This window comes from Marmota monax, unplaced genomic scaffold (assembly GCF_021218885.2).
Source record: "Marmota monax isolate L192 unplaced genomic scaffold, Marmota_monax_Labrador192_F-V1.1 WCK01_AAM20220418_F8-fsc00102, whole genome shotgun sequence".
Lineage (NCBI taxonomy): Eukaryota > Metazoa > Chordata > Mammalia > Rodentia > Sciuridae > Marmota > Marmota monax.
Window position 1 is genome coordinate 6,502,559 of NW_026692494.1, and position 15,036 is coordinate 6,517,594.

General features: G+C 58.7%; 1 long non-coding RNA gene across 12 annotated transcripts; it reads left to right on the forward strand.

The window, feature by feature from the left end:
- The first annotated feature begins 581 nt into the window (after positions 1-581).
- LOC124092602 (uncharacterized) lies at positions 582-9,754 on the forward strand. 12 transcript variants are annotated; one of them, XR_009226793.1, is made up of 5 exons: positions 582-1,240; positions 1,512-2,117; positions 3,077-3,188; positions 3,944-5,887; positions 5,991-9,754. It is a non-coding gene; the product is annotated as an uncharacterized LOC124092602 (long non-coding RNA). The 12 variants fall into 12 exon arrangements; XR_009226796.1 differs by having other exon boundaries at positions 3,116-3,188; XR_009226788.1 differs by having other exon boundaries at positions 583-1,240; positions 3,077-5,887.
- The last annotated feature ends 5,282 nt before the right edge of the window (positions 9,755-15,036 follow it).

The following is a 15,036-nucleotide window of genomic DNA, read 5'->3' on the forward strand; positions in this document are numbered from 1 at the left end:
AGAGGCCACCTGTTCACTGTGATCCCAGCCGCCACCCCGACCAGTGCAGGGAAAGTCTCAGCCTCCAGAAGGAGCCCGTCCCCCGCAGCCTCCATCCCCCCATCCCTGCACCCGCGGGTTCACTCTGGTCTCTGGACCCTCCTGACCTTGGGCCACGCGCTGCGGCCTGTGAGTCTGGCTCTCCCTGAGCCCGAGGCCCTCAGGTGGGTCTGTGTGGCAGCTGTGTCAACTCGGTCCTGCCGTGGCTGAGGGCTGTCCAGTTGTGTGTGGTCATGCTGTGTCTCCCTTCACCCACGGACCGATGCCCAGGCTGGCCGCCCCCCCACCTTCTCCGCCCCCTGTAGAGCTCGGTCTGTCTCCAAGCCCCTCCTCCTCCAGTGAGGACGCAGGTCATTCTGGATCAGGGTCCATGCTGGCCTTGGTGGATTCTGGGGAAGACGGTTTCCAAGCAAGACCTCACTCTGAGCGGTGGGGTTGGACGTCACCGAGACCCCTGAGCGCGGACCTGCTGGGTCCCCTGCTCTTTCTGGGTGCAACCCTTCAAGAAACCCGGAATGTATTCTGCAGCCCAGGTGGGACTTCCGGTCCCTCCACATCCTGCCAACGCTTGTGACCAGGTTCCTGCTTCCCCTAGTGTCCTTCTCCTGCCCTGGGACCCGATCAGGACCCCGTGTGTCACCGTCACCACACCCCCTCTGGGCTCCCTGGACGGTGTTGAGAGGAGTGGTGAGGTTTCATGGGCTGCCCCTCAGCTGGGACTGTCAGTTCTCCTTGTTCTGTGACGGGGTGGGGCCAGGAGGACGCTCCAGGAGGGCCTGTCCTCCGCCCCCTCCAGGTCTGTGCCCTCAACAGGCCCTGGCTGCTGCCCTGGCCTTGGTCTCCTGCCGAGTTGGGGCGTCTCCCCTTCCCCGCTGGAGGGCAAGTGTCCACCTGCTGTGGTTTTTGAGGGGTTTGTGGGGCCTGTGGGCTGTGCAGGAAGCCTGGGCCTCTGAGGAAGACAGACAATGGAAACAGGGAGGGGACAGGCCACCACTGGCAGCTGGGCAGGAAACAGGCACAGAGAGAAGACAGGAAGTCCCCAGGAGAAAGGAGTGAACGGGGGACGAGGGCCGGCCACTCTGGGAGCCAGGCCAGGTGCAGGAGGGACCTAACTGGGCATTGAGATGTGTGGCCGGACATGTCCCCTGGTTGGCCCGGGCACTGCAATGGGCACTGGGACTCAGGTCTGCGACATCAGCAGGTAAGCTGGGTGCACACAGTGGCAGGCCCCGGCACAGGGCCGGGGGCGGACACCAAGGGAGCTGCTGTGGAAGGTGGTCAGGGCTGGAGGGAAGAGCCGAGGGTGTGGGGCTGCCAGGCCAGGCCAGCAGAGCAGGGTGGGAGGACGCGAGCCCCTGCCAGCTTGCCTTCGAGGCCCTGCAAAATTCATTAAAGGGAGTGTCCCGTAGGGGCAGGGAATGTGAGCCGGGCTGAAAGTGATCTGTGGCCATCTGCTTGCTGTGCGTCCCCAGGGTCATCCACAGGGGCTTTGGTGGGGACACCGAGGCTGCAGCCCCAGATGCACAAGGAGACCCACCTGGCCTCAGCCATGGCTGCCCGCTGTGTGCTGACTGGGCTCTGGTCAGGCCCACTCTGTCCTTGGCTGCAGACCTTGACTTTTATAACTGACAGGTATGAGGCCCCCAGTAGAACAAGGAGCCACATGGAAAGTCGGCCACTGCAGGGGTGCCGGGAGGCCTGCTCGCATCCTGGTGACTGCCTGGGGACCCTGGCCATGCCACGGACCGTGGCAGCTGTTCAACGGGCGGAGATCCTGGCATGGGCGGGTGGAGAGCTGCCCAGCTCCCTCCAGCCCAAGACACCACCGAAAAATGACTCAGCCACATGTCCGTGGTCCTCAGGGTGGCCCCACTGTCCCCTGAAATCGTGCCCCTGGGTTGGGCCCCACTTCAGTGAATTCTGGGGGAGACTGGTCTGTGTCCCACAGGAAGCCCAGCAGGTCCCGTGGAGTCCAGGGCAGGATGAGCAGACACCCCAGGTTTCATCACCGGCGACACAGGAAACCAGAGACAGTGGCTCTCAGTGGTGACGCCACCATCATCAATAGTTTACAGCAGGTAATGGACACTCGACCTGGGTCTCAGGCTCAGGTGGCCACAGTACAGCTGCCAACCTGGGGCTGTGTCAGAACAGGAGGGCAGCTGACTCCTGCCCACAGGCCCCAAAGACCCAGAAGCCAGCAGTGCACTTTCTGATGGGCCTGGTCTCAGCTGAAGGAGGCCCCAAGGCCCTTCCTGCACTGGCCAGGGCTGACAGGGCAGAGGTTGGGAGGACGGTAGGGAAGGGGGCAGAGCCAGCCACTGCTACACCTGCTGCACTCCGACCCAGAGACAGGGAGAGACACTCAGCCCCTTTGAGCACAGGGAGGGGCCAGGTGCAGGGGGCCACGCCTCCTACCTCAGCGACCCAGGGGGCTGCGGCAGGGCATGCAAGGTCCAGGCCGGTCTGGGCCATGCAGCCAGAAGGCATCCCAAGCTAAATCTGGCTGGGATGCAGTCCAGGGGAAGAGCACCTGGGTTTAACCCCAGCACCGTTAGCCCCAGGGAGACACTCACGTGCCCTGGGGTGACTATGACCAAAAGATGTCACGAGGGAGAGCTGCCAGCACTGTGCAGAGGTCAGCAGCCTCAGGACCACCACTGCTGGTGACCAGCCTGGCAGCGCCACCAAGGTGAAATGCAGTCACCACCAGGGCCAGCAACCCCTCCTAGTGGATGCCTGAGTCCAGAACAGACAGCCGACACACAAAGGGTGCACACGGAAACAGCCAAGGTCCACCAACAGGAGGTGGACACACAGCCTGGCCACGCACACCTGGAGCGTCCTGGCCAGGGCAGGAGCGAGGTGACACACTGCAGCATGGGTGGACCTGAGGACCACGTGCTCAGTGACAGCCAGGCACACAAGGCCCAGTGACAGAGGAGTCCAGGGCAGGAGGCTCCAGAAATCGACGTGCACCCGCGGGTGCGACGGGGCTTGCTTTTTCCCTGAAGCTTTCATGAATGTGTCTCTCTAGAGATCATGAATATCACATGTCATTGTCACAACTCCATAGCCCGATGGAAGGGAGCTGAACACGCCTGTCAACAGACACTCAATGTCCTCTTTCAGAGTATTTCCTATGGAAAGTAAGTTCATCTGCAGAGGTGTGTGTGAGTGTGTGTGTGTGTGAGTGAGTGTGTGTGCCTCTGTGTGTGTCTCTCTGTGTGTCAGAGTGTGTGTCTCTGTGTGTGTCTGTGTGTGTGCATCTGTGTGTGTGAGTGTGTCTCTGTGTGTGTCTGTGTGTGTGCATCTGTGTGTGTGTGACTGTGTCTGTGTGTCTGTGTGTGTGTCTCTGTGTGTGTGTGTCTGTGTGTGTCTCTGTATGTGTGTCTCTGTGTGTGAGAGTGTGTCTGTGTGTGTGTGTCTGTGTGTGTGAGTGTGTGAGAGAGTGTGTGTGCCTCTGTGTGTCTGTGTGTGTGTCTCTGTGTGTGTGTCTGTGTGTGTATCTGTGTGTATGTGTCTGTGTGTGTGTCTCTGTGTGTGTGTCTCTGTGTGTGTGTCTCTGTGTGAGTGAGTGTGTGTGCCTCTGTGTGTGTCTGTGTGTGTGTGTCTCTGTGTGTGTCTCTGTGTGTGTCAGAGTGTGTGTCTGTGTGTGTGTGTCTGTGTCTGTCTCTGTGTGTGTGAGTGTGTGAGAGAGTGTGTCTCTGTGTCTGTATCTGTGTGTGAGTGTGTGTGTGAGTGTGAGTGTGTGTGGGTGTGAGTGACAGGGCTTCACTTTACTATGCCCCTTGAGGCTTTGGAACTTACAAGGCTTCTCTTTTTCCCTAATCTTCTCCCTGAACTTCTCCTCCCTGATCTCATTTTCTCTGAATGTCTCCGTGATAAACCTCGGTCTGCCCAGGGGCAGAACCGCAGCCTGGGGAACCGGACCTGTCTTGATATTGAACTGGCGTCGAGGACGAGGACCAAGCTCTGGTTACGTGTGTGGTGTGTGCATTTGGTGGCCCGTTGCAGTTTCCTGTGGCTGGTGACAGCAGTGCTGGAGAGCCAGCCTCGCCCTGCGCCTCGCTCCCCGGCTCTTCCTGCCCGTCTGCTGCTGGGATCCGCAGGGCCTTGATACATTTAAAACCAAATTCCAAGTCTCCCAGCTGCTAGAAAACATTTAAAATTAGAATGGGCTACAAAGGAGAAGACAACCACCCCAGTGACGGAGGCAACAAGTGTCAATATTGCAGGTGTTGATACATTGTACAGGTTTTAAAATTTTTATTTTGTAGCTTTAGATTATTCTTTTTCGCCCAAATAACGCTTGTTCCCTATTTTTACTTTCCCTTTTTGTCCTGAGAATTGAATCAGAATGCTCTACCACTGAGCTGTACCCCCAACCCTGTTTGAGACAGGGTCTCTTAAGTTGCTGAGGGTGGCCTTGAACTTGCAACCTCCTGCCTCAGCCTCCCCCCATGGATCGAACGACAGGCGTGGCCACCATGCCTGGCCTACTTATTTCACTTTTTTTAAAAATATATTTATTTTTTTAGGTGTAGATGGACACAACACCGGGCCTTTAATTTTATGTGGTGCTGAGGATGGAACCTGGGTCCCCTCCCGCCCGTGCTAGACAGGGCTCTACCCCTGAGCCACAATCCCAGCCCCTTATTTCACTTTTTAAAATGAAAGTCAAGCCACCCTGAGCTCTTTCCTCCCACACCCCAAGCTTCTCTGTGGAGCCAACAGGGTCTGAATTCGTGGACGTCACCCTGGAGGACAGTCACCCTGGAGGACAGCCGTGGGATCACCCCCTGTGGCAGGCCCCGCCAACTTCCCTCAGCACCACCCCTCCCGGTTTTCCACACAACTTCCTCTTTTTCTCAAGATAAAATAGGTCCCAACAATGAAAACAAACACTCGGAGACGTTCACATTCATCTCCAAAGCGGGCCTCTGGAACGCCCTTGGTCACTTCCAGATATTGTGGGGGATTCCGGTCAGGCACCCCGGCAGCCAGGACCCGCTCACTTGTTTCAATCTAGTACTTTTCCAGCCATCTGCAAAGTCTCCCTGCAACAGTCCTGTCCCTGGGGGTCCCTGCTCCCCCTGGCCCCGAGAAGTCAAAGCCAACAGGGTCTTGCCCACAGCCTCGATTCAGAGGAGAGGCTGACCCCAAGAACCCAGAGTTCCCCAGGCTCTCTGAAGCATGTCCTTGATAGTTCACCTCCCAACTGAGGAATGAGTGATAAGGCAGAGGGCGGGGAGGGGCCTGCAGCCCTCCAGTGGGGCTCCTGGCTCTGGTCCCTCCTGGGTTCCCTGGTCCCTGCATCCCAGGCGGCTGGAAGGGTCTGTGGTCCTGGGCGGAGCAGGGAGGCCAGCATTCCTCAGATTGTTTATTTGTTTGTTTAATCTGGGCTGGGCCAGGAACACCTCCTCCCGTCTGCATTGGGTGGTATTTGGATTCTTGCTGCAGCCCAGAGCCCCTGTCCTGGGTTTCCCTGCTGGGCCCCGGGTGGTGCCCTACTCCAGATGCACACTGGTGGCTACTGAGCTTTCTCCCCCGCCCCCCCCCTGCCCCCGTGCTGGGCTGGACCTAGGGCCTCACGAATGCTGGACAGCGCTGACCACTGAGTGCTACCGCCCTGTTTGCTTTTGTCCCACGCATTCAGTCCCTAAGTCCCTAGGCCTCCCAGCCTTGCCCTGTGGCCCCTATGACCCTCTGCAGACCCTCCCCAGCTCAAAGTCACCTACCATGTGGGACAACCACTGTCCAGCCAGCACACGGCTCCTGTCCCTCCCAACTTGGTGGCCGAGGATGACCGAGATGGGAAGATGAGATTCCTGCTGCCGGCAGCCAGGTGGGATCTCTGTGGACCCCGAGGTCTGGATGTCAGGAGGGCCAGGGAGGCAGAACCCCGGGCAGTGGGCACCACTGAGACTAATGTCCCTCACTTGATGAAGCACTCACAGGGGTCAGCCATCCGTCCCCAGAGCCTGTGTTTGGGCCCAGCACTGCCCTGGAGGGTCCCAGCAGGTGGCCTGCGTGGGAACCACCCCCAAAGGCTGAGCTTGTGGAATCCTGGGATGGTAGCAGCAGGTAGGTGTGCCTTCCTGGGTGACGCACACCCAGACACCTTGCCTCTGGTGGAGTCATGCACATCGAGGCCTGGGCGGCCCCGGAGGGAGGCTGAGGTGCCCGCTGTGGCCTCGGAGGAGGGGTTGGGGAGTGGATCCCCTTCCTGCAGACTTGGACCCTCGGGGAAGGAAAAGCAGGGTGGCGCGTAGGGTGGTGGACCGTCCCCCAGCATGCCCCTGCTCTGAGGTCTCCCCAGCACTGCAGAAAAAGAGAAGAAAAGCAGGTGGTTGTCCTCAGGGAACTGGGGACTGAGGATCACCTCCACCCTCCCCTGGTCTGAGCACTTCCAGGGCCAGCATCCTGTCCCCAGAACATGGCCCCGGCTCAGCACCCCTGGGCGACACTCAGCCCCTGACCCGCCCGGGATGGCCAGCACAGACCTGAGCCCACACCCTGCTGCCTAGTCAGTGGTCAAGTGGACACAGACTGGAACCTCAGAATCTGAGCCAAAGAAACCCTTCTTCCTCTACGTTGATTTTCTTTCTTTCTTTTTTTCTTTCTTTCCTTCCTTCTTTCTAGAAATAGAATTTTATTGTATCTTTTAAGTAACTGTGGTACAGGGTGGTGGCTCAGCGGTAGAGCACTCGCCTAGCATGCTAAGGGTTCGACCCTTAGCACCACATACAAAATAAAACAAAATAGAGATATTGTGTCCACCTATAACTAAAAAATAAATATTAAAAAAGTAACTGTTGCACAAAGAAACTACAAATTATGAACTCCAGAATGCTTCCAAATAATTTATTTTCACATGAATTTTTTTTTAAATCTACTACACGGGTAAGTATTATTGTCTTTTTTTTTTTAAGAGCGAGCGAGAGAGAATTTTAATATTTATTTTATAGTTTTCAGTGGACACAACATCTTTGTTTGTATGTGGTGCTGAGGATCGAACCCGGGCCTCGTGCATGCCAGGCGAGCGCGCTACTGCTTGAGCCACATCCCCAGCCCATGATTTGGTTTTTTATCAAGCAAATTTTCTTTGCAAACCTTTATTTATATATCTGTTATTATTTTTAGTGAACTGTAGCTATACGTAATAGTGGAGTTCATTTGACATATTTATAAATGCATGTAAAATAGTTTTGTCCATTTCCATTCCCATCATTCTCCCTTCCCTCCCTTTCACCCTTCACCTGAGAAGCTGATTTTCTTTTTATTTGTTTTCTCTTGTTTCATTGTTTCTAAGCTGATTTTCTCATGTATTTTGTCACAGTGACGGAACTGACTAACACTGTTAGTGAACAGAGGAGCCACTGAATCCAGGGTACATCTGGGCAAAGCTGTTTAAGCATGACCTTAGTGAGACAGTCAGATGATACGTCTTAGATGATCTTAGTTGGCACAGTCCAGGGGCATGTGGTACATTCAGAGGTGCAGGAATCACCTCTACCTGATTCTAGAGCATTCTTGTCACCACAAAGGGAGGACTCCTGCCTATGAGCAGCCAGCCCCCTGTCCCTCCCAGCCCTGCACCCACAGGTCCACGTCCTGTCTCTCCATTCCTGTCCTGGACTCTCCTGTCATGGGGTCACACTGGCTGTCACTGAGCATGAGGTCCTCAGATCCCTCCACACTGCAGCTGTCCCCTCGCTCCTGCTGGTGTCCGAGAATGCTCCAGGTGGATGAGCAGTACCTCTCCACCTAAGTGTGGACAGCAGGGCCACCCCCCGATGTGTGGGCTTTGGTGGACATCTGTTTTCAGGCATCGGGGTGCCTTGGGTAGCAGCACCTGCTTTACCTTGGTCCTGCTAGCAAGTACCGTCCTGTACCCTGAGGACGGAGCCTGGAGCCGGGGCTCTAACAGAATGCCTCAGCTGCCACCTGGGTCCCCATCCCCACTGCCCCCTCCTAGAGCAGTCAGGGACGCCCTCAGAGCTGCGAAGGGCACAGCAAGTCTCCATCAGGCGCCCAGCAGGGAGGTTGAGAAATTCCAACAAGTCCAGGCAGCCTCATGGTGAGCTGCGCCCTGGAGAGACCTGCTGGGGCTGTTTGCCCTGATGCTGAGTCTGGAGGCCACGCTCCTGACAACGGTGAGCATCTGTCTGGGGCCCCTGCATGGCTTCTGGCTGGTGCTTTCCGCCTAGAATGGGAGAGAGGAAGGGGAGGGTCCTGGGCGCCTGCTCCTGGCCCAGCGCCTTCACCCCCCTCAGGCCTCCCTGCAACTGGGGAGACTGAGGCTGGGTCAGTCTCTCGGAAGCTTGGGGCGGTGGGCACAGGGCTGGAGCAGCCCACCTGGACCTCCGTCGGCCTGCGGGGCTGGAATGAGCAGCACAGGAGACCCTCAGCAAGGCAGTGTGCTCCAGAGGTGGACCCAGATGGAGGTGCCCACACACCGACCGCCCGGGGTGCCTCCATGGCCTTGTCCACAGCAGCCCAAACCTGGGGGCACCTGAGACTCCCGGTGGGTGAGACAGATGGGCCCAGACGGACGGCTGGAAAGAAAGAGCTCCTGAGCCATGATGAGCCGGGAGCACCCCTAAGGGAGGCCCCAGGCTGCAGAGGCCACGCCCTGGGCAACTCCAGCCTGACATCCTGGAGAGGGCAGAAGTGTGCCCACAGCCCAGACCTGGGGGCCGGCGGGGGCCAGGACGGCAGGCAGAGCCTGGAGGACTTCTCAGGCCCCGGAAGGTCTGGTTCAGTCTGCGGACAGGTGTCCTTTATCAAGATCCCAGCCACGTGCGGCTCCCGAGGGAACCTCAAGTAAACCTGTGAGTGTCGCTGAGGACCACGTATCCAAGTTGGCTCACCCACAGGTGGGGCGGCCGGACACTTCCCGTCCCCTGCCCCACTTTCCTGTCCACTTAGGGCTGCTCAAGAAATAGGCTCTTGGGCGGGGCTGGGGCTCAGGGCCGAGCGCTGGCCCAGCACGTGTGAGGCACTGGATCCGACTCTCAGCACCGCAGATGAAACAGACGGACAGACAGACAGATGAAATAAAGGTCCATTAACAACTACAGAAATCTAAAAAGTAAATGAAGTCTCCAACAAAGGGACTGCGGGTGAGGACCAGTGTGGGCGGGGCCTGGGCCTGGTCCCTAGCCCTGCAGAGGCCACCGAGGTCCATCTGTGGCCGCGGGGTGGGGGCCGGCCGCTGTGGGTCACTGATGCTGGACTGTGGCCGGCAGCCCTGCACACTGGTGGGCACCGGCACCTCCCTCTGCCCACTCCTGGGACCGCAGGACTCTGGAGGGTTTTCTCTGCTCTTGGGCAGCCCAGGACGGGAGGGCAGACCCCTGTGGCCACCCTCCAGGCCTTAGCCCACAGGGCCAGCCCCTCGTGGTCCTGCCGGCCACTGGCTACGTCACAGGAAGGGGGGCTTCAGTGGGACACTTTGCCCTCCCACAGATGACTGATGAGGCCTCCGTGGCACCTGGAGAACTTTCCAGGGCCCCTGTTATAAATGGGGCCAGGTGACAGTGCCCAGCTGCCAGGTGGCCGGGTCTGGGCTCCCAGGCTCCAGGTGTCCCTGTGGTTCCAGCGCCTTCCAGCTGCCTAAGCCAAGCTGGGGTCCAGGCACCTGAAGGCCCCCAGCCCGACTCCCCGCGGCCTCCCCTGGGAGAGCCCTCTGCCAGCCTTCTGTGGACCCTCCCCCTCTAAGGGGTCCTGGGCCTTGGCCTTGGAGCAGAGCAGGGGTCATCACTCCAGTGGATGGTAGGGCCCACCCTGACCCTGGGCCTTGCCCTGCCTTTGCTCTGCCCAGTGGCCAGGGGCTCACTGAACCCCAGCCTGGGGCTCCTGAGGGCCAGGCCCAGGCTCTTGGGCTCTGAAAGAAGTTTGTCTTAGTACAAATCAGGCCAACTGGGGCTGCCTCCTCTGGGGAGGACACTTGGCCGTCGGCAAGAGCCTGGGGAGGTGGGCCACGCGCTGGCTGGTTCCCGCACCCACCAGCCCAGAGCAGCGAGCCTGCACCCTGGGCGCTGGTCCAGCTGGGCACTCCACGGGCCAGCAAGCTGAGGCCCCGGCCAGACCAGGGGTCGACACTGCCCTTTGGCCTCAGATTCCTCTGGAAGCTGAGGGACCCGGGGCCTCACTCAGGGGGAGGTCCCAGGAGCAGTGTCCTAGTCTGGGCACTTCATTCCCGGGTGCTCTGAGCAGCCTTCCCGGCTGTGGGTGACCTGGGCCCAGCCTCAGGGAGGCACACCCGGGTCGCCCTGGGTCAAGAGCAACAGCGGGAGCCTGGTGGGGTGGGGGCGGCTCCCGAGGGCTTCTGCCCAGGGGTGTGGCTGCAGTGAGGCCACAGGGAGGGTGGCCTCTACTTCCCTTCCCCACGAGTGGCAGGAGCAGGCGATGGAAGGACACGCTGTGGCACCGCGGGCTCCGGGACTCGCGGGGTCCTACCTGTCCTGGCCCAGAGGGAGCCAACCGTGGGAGCCCGCTCTTACCTGGCTGGGGTCTGGACCCTGGGTCTGGTCAGCTGAGGCCCTGTCGGCCCACCCCTTGTCCTCTGGGTCTGTCTGGACAGTTCTCACGCCTGTACCCGGGTGTTCTTCCTTGACACACATGTGTTTTCAGTCCCTGATTTTTAAATCAGGGACAACAGTGACTGTCCCACAATACCCCGAGGGCCGGTCTCCCTGTCTGTCAAATGGGGTCCCGCCGTCAGTCCTTAGAGGGCTTCCTGAGGGTCGCCACGCGGTGTCCTGCGCCCCTCTCCCTCCAGCAGCCCCCGGCCTCAGTTTCCCCGGGTGCACCCCTGGAGGGCAGGACGTGGCCCAGGTAGCGCAGCGCGAGGTCGCAGGAGTGGAGCCCGTTTGGGGAGTAGACCAAACAGCGCGAGGTACTGTCCCAGCGACTCGGGAGCCAAGACAGGAGCCGGCAGCCGCCCAGTAAAGCTGCTGGACAAGGACCGGAAATCACGGCCTGAGGGCCAGGACCCGGCTGGGGGCCCGAGGTGCGCCCAGGGTGGGTCCCGCCTTCCTGCCCCCCAAGAGCCAAAGAAGCCTGGAGCCCCTGGGTGGTGTGTTGGGTTTCTGTGCTGCTGGCTGGACCAGGGCCCTCGGGCTGCGGGGCAGGCGCTGACCCGAGTCCACCTCAGCCCTGGAAGAGAATGGGAGACCTTGAGTATTTTCAGTTGCCTGTTAAAATCCACTGTCATTGTATGAAACTCCAGATATTTCATGCTTAGAAGGGCTGGGCACTAGCTGTCCAGAGTGGACACCGTGAATCAAAGCTGTCCACTATAGCTGTCCACTATGGCCTGTCTGGCACCTGGTGCCATGCAAAGGAGCCCCCTTGACTTCGAGGTGCTCCTTCCAACCTTCAGAGCCCCAGAAGTGGCTGGCCTCTCAGAGCCGCTGGCGAGAGTGGACCCAGCCGCCCTGTCCCCTGCCTGTTGTACTTGGCTTGACAGGAAATGGAATTTTGCAACTTCAGATTAAGGGTTTCATGCCAAACTGACAGATTTGTTCAGAAATATCCTAATATGGGCTGGGGTGTGTCTTCTGGAAACATCCCTCCCAGGCTCATGCTTGAGCCAGGGGTTAGAGCTGGAATCCCAACTCTGGCTCTGACGTCACTGTGTAAGACCCAGGTCAAGTGAGGGTGCTTCTGGGAACCTCAGTCTCTTTTACTGTGGGTGAAGCCAAGCTCGCTCCTTTGCCCTCCACGTGGGAAAGCTGATGCTGCTGTTGGCAGATGAACTCCTTGGGGGACTGAGGCACCGAGCCCCTTGCCTCTGTCACTCATTCCTAATGAAAAATTCACTGCTTTATGCTAAACAAATTCTCTTCTCCAAATGCACCAGAAAGAGACTCAAAAGACAAACCGCGGGTGGGAGGACACCGCGGTGCGGGCACAGCAGGGCTCAGGCCCAGAACACGCACAGCTCCCCACCGGCTGGTCAACAGCACCCGGACAGCCAGGCGTGGTGGGCTGCAGGGGTCTCAGCTCAAGGCAGCCTGCGAAGCCCAGCGAGGCCAGCAAGTCTCCCCGTGCAGCCCCTGGCACTCCTTGGTCAGTGGCCGTACAACGAAGGGAAAGGCCCAAGGCTCAGACCGACCCTGCAGACACCGTGTGGCCAGTGTGCCCACCTACCCACCGGTCAGCAGGGCAATGAGGTAAAAGCCCAGTGAGGAGCCCCCACGGAACCGCAGCCTTTAACGTGCGGGCAGCGTCCTGTGGCAGCAGGGCCTGGGGGCAGGTGCCGCTGACCTGGAGCCCCTCCATAGAGGGAATGAGCTTGTCTCCAGTTGCTGACCACAGGCCCTAACGTCCACTCGCTTGTGCTGAGCAGGGGAAACCGCAGCGTGGTGTGCTACAGCTCTCACAACGCCAGAGGGGTGCAGCCACCTCCGCGTCCAGGTCCAGGACAGCCTGCACCCTCCCATGCTCCATCTCTGGACTCCCCTGTCCTGACTCCTATCACTGGGTCCCATGCTGTGCCTGAGCATGAGGCCCTCAAGTCTGGCCACCATGCCCTGGCTGAGGACACTTCAACCACACCACATGTGCCCTTGTCCACTGTGGACGCTGGGTGAGCCTCCCCGGCTGCCGGGGGCTTATGCCATTGACAGAGGGAGGTGGACAGTGGGTGCAGGGCCGGGAGGGACAGTGGAGTGCTCATGGGGAGGGGCTCTTTTTGGGAGTTGGACTCTGGAACCAGATGGACGTGGTGGTGCACGCGTCTAGGAATGCACTAAGAGCCGTGGTGCAGCATTTCTGAGGCTGGTGGTTGATTTCAGGGACATCAACGCTCTTCTTCCTGGGGACGGACCCAGGGCCTGGCACCTCCTGGGCATTGTCCCCCAGCTTCCCTAGTGCCCTCCCGCTAGGAGGAGGGACGCAGACAGTGGGGGCTGGGCTGGGCTCAGTGGGAGCGCACTTGTCCAGCACCCGTGAGGCGCTGGGTTGGCTCCGCACCACATAAATAAACACATAAATAAAGGTGTGGTGTCCGTCGACTACTGAAAACATTTAAAAAAAAAGCCCGCAGACATTGCAGGTGTGTGCGGGCAGCTGGTACTGCGGTAGCGGCCTGGGAGATGGGGCAGGTGGGCGGGGGCTGGTGGGCACGGGGCCGGTGAAGGGCTGGTGGGCAGAGCTTGGGCAAGTCTAACTGATGTTCCACATCCTGTCCCCATGCTGCCCACCGGACACTAAAGCCCAATGGGGCAGTCCTGGTCCCCAAGTCAGCTCAGCATCCCCTGCTTCTCTCCCCGGCTGGGGAGTGGGTACCCTGTGGCCACCACCAGCTCCTCCTGCTCCTCGGGTCTGGGCCTGGGGCACCAGCCGGGACTGCGTCCCTCGCACTCCGGCCTGCCTCCGGGGCTCTGTGGAGCTCTTTCTTCATTCAGCGCCGGGGCTTGAACCAGGGGCCTGGCCTGTGCTGTTGACCCTTCTGCCACTCGGCCGCAGCCCAGCCCCAAGGTCACTTATTCATCTGCGTGTGCGGAGCAGCCGCTAGGTGAGGAGGGGACCCAGCGGGGGGGCCTGGGGGTGACTCTCAGGCCGAGGTGCCATCCGTGCAGATGGGCTGACCCATGGAGGCTCAGCGAGGAAGCCGCGTGGCTGGAGCAGACAAGCGGAGGGAGGTGGGCGGAGGGCGGTGGGCGGCAGAGAGCAGGGGTCGAGCAGGGCCTCCAGCCGTGGGGGATCTGGGCTTTGAACAGAGACACACACTCGGGGTGCCAGAGGCCCCTGGGAGCCTCTGAGGAGAACCGACAGAGCTAGAGACCTGGCCGGAGGGGCCACAGCAGAAATGCAGACACCGAGGTCGAAGCGGATGAAGGGGAAGAAAGATGGAAGGGCAGAAAGAAAGGAAGAGGAAGAGGAGTGACCCAGGCCCGGCCCACCTGGCCGCCCTCCAAATCCCTCAGGGCAACATCCCCATGTTGACATCCTACCCTGAGAGTCCCCACAGGTCACTGTGCCATCTCCAGAATCCTGATATTGTCAAGCACCCTGGCCAGTCAGGCTGCAGGTGGCTGTGTGGCCTCAGGAGGGACCCCGTCTGCAGGGCCAGGACCGTGGGCAAGGTTATAGTGGACTCGGGACAGATTTAAATTTTTATCTTCATTTTTTATTTCTGTACCAGGGATTGAACCCAGGGCATTTAGCCGCTGAGCCCCACCCCAGCCCTACTTGTGTTTTATTTAGAGACTTGGTCTCACTGAGTTGCTTAGTGCCTCGCTTTTGCTGAGGCTGGCTTTGAACTCGCGATCCTCCTGCCTCAGCCTCCTGAGCCGCTGAGGCGTGTGCCACTGTATCTGGCCAAATTTTAAAATTTTTAAAATATATTTAGTTGGGCAGGGTGTGGCTCAGGGGCAGAGCCCTTGCTTTGCCCATGTGAGGCACTGGGTTCGATCCTCAGCACCAATAAAAATAAATAAACAAAATATTGTGTCCATCTATAACTAAAAACTTAAAAAATATACACATATTTATTTGTAGATGGACACAATACTTTTATTTATTTTTTTAAACAAGCTCTCTACAAAGATGTGTCTGCCGAAAACTTAAATGTAAATAAAATTAAAAAAAAAAAAAAGATCAGAGATCAGCGCTGAGACACAACATCTCGGTCGGTACGTGGTGCTGAGGGTCGGACCCGGACGCACGCATGCCAGGCGAGCGCGCTGCCGCTTGAGCCGCATCCCCAGCGCCACAATACTTTTATCTTGTTCACTTATTTTTCTGTGGTGCTGAGCATGGAACCCAGGGCTGGGATGTGGCTCCGCAGAACGGTGCCTCTGGCTTCAACCCCCACCGCCACACACTCACACACAGATGCTGTGCATTTTCACAGACATACTTGGCCATTTTTCAACGTTTTCCTACTATTTTGATGTTCTGGGGAAAATTCATTGAAACTGTTTCAAGAAATCGAAAGTACATAAGAACTGTGCAGAGGGAAGCAGGCTCTTCCGTGTC